Genomic DNA, 2,175 nt, shown 5'->3' with positions numbered 1-2,175 from the left:
TTCTTAATGTGTTTGAGACCATCAGTTGTGTTGTTCAGAGGTAGGGTTAGTACACAATGGATAGCCCTATGTGACTACTGTTGTAATCCAGATTATGGTAAAACCAGATTATTTCATAGTTTTGATGTCTTCAGTATTAATCTACAATGTTGAAAATAATTACAATAAATAAAAACATTGAATGAGAAGGTGTGTCCAAACTTTTGACTGGTAGTGTATGTCAGATTATATAAACAAGGTAAGCTTATAGACCCCCCTCCATCTCTGCAGGATAGTGAATTAGACAGTCTGGTAGCAGAAATCACTCACTGTTCTGAGAAAATGGAGCCGATACATTAAGGATATGTCCACTTTGGGCTTCCGTACAATGACTGAAATAGATCTTCTGTCTGATACTAAGTGAAAGGTCTGACTGAAAGGTGCAAAGCTTTAAATGGAGGGGTATAAATAGCTGTTTAAGATCCCTCTGACACTGCAGAGATAACGTTTGAGACCTCTCTGTGGTAGCCTAACTCAGACCTCCACAGACTCAGCAGCACGGATCAAAAACCCTGCTTTAGTGTTCCGTTGTGTTCTTGTGACAAAAGTGGGTTCAAAGCCTGCTGCATGAAATGATCCGGGATGTCACGCTGTGGGTGTCACGCTGTGGTGAAGGGCGTGTGTGCTGGTTATCTGATGCAATATCCCTGTAACCCTTCTTTATACAGTCTATGGTGTGACCAGCTGTTTCCATATTACAGGAGGTCCTAGGAAGTGACCGCTCCTATGTATTAAAGAATAAAATAAGACCAAGATTTGCAGTGAGGACAAAAACGCAACATATGTTGCCTGAATCGAGTCTCAGGCAGAGTCCGTTATTCCATAATCGAAATAAACAGATACGAGGACGCTGGATGGTTATCAATTAGATTTTCTCGACACAGTCCTGCACCCTTACGCATAATAGTAAAAAGGCGGACACACTCTAGTAATATTGTGCAGAAGAAGGAGAAAGATGCTCCATTTTGGCTCGGAGGACGCTCTTTTGCCCGACACATATCAAGCTCCCTTTGAGGCAACACACTTCCTGTAAGAACCCTTTCAAAATAAAAGCTCCATTAAAAAAGCCCTGCTGTGTTGATGTCATGGCTTTTATTTTGTACGCTAATACAGTCCACTTCCTGTTACACAATGGTAAACTTGACTGCAAACAGCACCCTCTGGTGGCCGGCCCTGATACTACCAATATGTCCGCCAAGACTGGTCCTGATGCTGCGGGGATGCAGAAAGCAGTGATACGGGTGGATATGAAGTATCTAAACCGTGCCAGACCTGGGTTATCCTGGCGCAGTCTCTGTGGCGCAATGGAATAGCGCGCTGGACTTCTAATCCAGAGGCTCCGGGTTCGAGTCCCGGCAGAGATGAGTCACTCTGTGTGCCACATGGCAGACCTGCGGTCATTTTTATCTGATGGCAGTGATGGGGATAACGTTTTGAAGCGGTTTATTACACCGAGATGTTTGATCGCCATTGTGGGTGCAATAACATGAGTTAGATAGAGCAACCTGGAACATGAGGCAACACAGCATTTCAGAGGCTCCTTTCAAGGAACTTTCATTTTTAGCTGATTTAAATGCACAATAATAAGGAGGAGGGATTTGTTCTGATTTTAACAGGCTGAGTCATTTCAGACTGTCAACACGTTGTACTGTCAGGGATAGGAATTGAAATCTCTTTACATTTTGGGAGCCACAGTTAACTTAGTAAGGTTTTCACATCCAGAAGCCTCTTACAAAGACGAAGACCTTTTATTTGCCACTGCCTTTCAATTTTAACTTGCTTTAAATGCAAATTTAAATTTAATTTTTAATATATTTCGAATTGTCCTTTTCATCTCCATGTTTCACTTTATTTGTCATTTTAATTGTGTTCTTTTATGCTTGTCTGAATGTTTCCAATGCTTTTAATGTTTTAATGTAAAGCACATCTAGTTACACACCTCCTCCATTTGTATACGACACGGGTTAATTCAATTCAAGGTTTTACATAGAATTCATTACTCCAACGACAGGTTAGCCAAAATATATCCGACTATTAACCCCAACTGTCCCAGGTGCAATAACCCAGTCTCGTTGGGCCATATGTTCTGGTCTTGCCCCTCCTTGGTCAATTTGTGGTCCTTGGTTTTTGACTGCC

The 2,175-nt window shown here is 41.9% G+C and overlaps 1 non-coding gene across 1 annotated transcript; it reads left to right on the top strand.

Annotated features, from left to right (window-relative positions):
* Nucleotides 1-1,329: 1,329 nt before the first annotated feature.
* trnar-ucu lies at nucleotides 1,330-1,403 on the top strand. Its single transcript has one exon. It is a non-coding gene; the product is annotated as a tRNA-Arg (tRNA).
* Nucleotides 1,404-2,175: the final 772 nt, after the last annotated feature.

This window comes from Notolabrus celidotus, chromosome 23 (genome assembly GCF_009762535.1).
Source record: "Notolabrus celidotus isolate fNotCel1 chromosome 23, fNotCel1.pri, whole genome shotgun sequence".
In the NCBI taxonomy this organism is placed as follows: Eukaryota; Metazoa; Chordata; class Actinopteri; order Labriformes; family Labridae; genus Notolabrus; species Notolabrus celidotus.
The sequence above is the reverse complement of the archived record's forward strand: the minus strand, read 5'-3'. Positions and strand labels throughout refer to the sequence as shown.